Consider the following 324-nt stretch of genomic DNA (forward strand, 5'->3'; position numbering starts at 1 on the left):
ATATATATATATATATATATATATATATATATATATATATGCATCATATTGCTGTCAACTTTATTTACAAGATTTGAACAAAGTAGCTTTATCTTAGTCAGAAAAAGATATTTCAATCTAAAGCTCTGGCATGAAAGGTGAGTGACATGCAAACTAGAGACCGACCATTATGGAAATTTTAGTTATGGTCGATACTGATATTGGATGGGGAGGGCTAATGCCAATAACTGATGTAATGGCTGAAAATGTCTGAGTTCTGTCCACCCCCAAGAATCCAAGTAAGCAGCTACTTTTAAACCTGTTTTAACACTTGAAGTCTTGAAA

General features: G+C 32.4%; 1 protein-coding gene across 1 annotated transcript in view; it reads right to left on the reverse strand.

The window, feature by feature from the left end:
* Positions 1–324, reverse strand: part of chata (choline O-acetyltransferase a) — a 7,607-nt gene that overhangs the window by 4,241 nt on the left and 3,042 nt on the right. The gene's annotated exons all lie outside the window — the stretch shown is intronic.

Source organism: Nematolebias whitei, chromosome 1, assembly GCF_014905685.2.
Source record: "Nematolebias whitei isolate Nwh7 chromosome 1, NemWhi1, whole genome shotgun sequence".
NCBI classification, from domain to species: domain Eukaryota; kingdom Metazoa; phylum Chordata; class Actinopteri; order Cyprinodontiformes; family Rivulidae; genus Nematolebias; species Nematolebias whitei.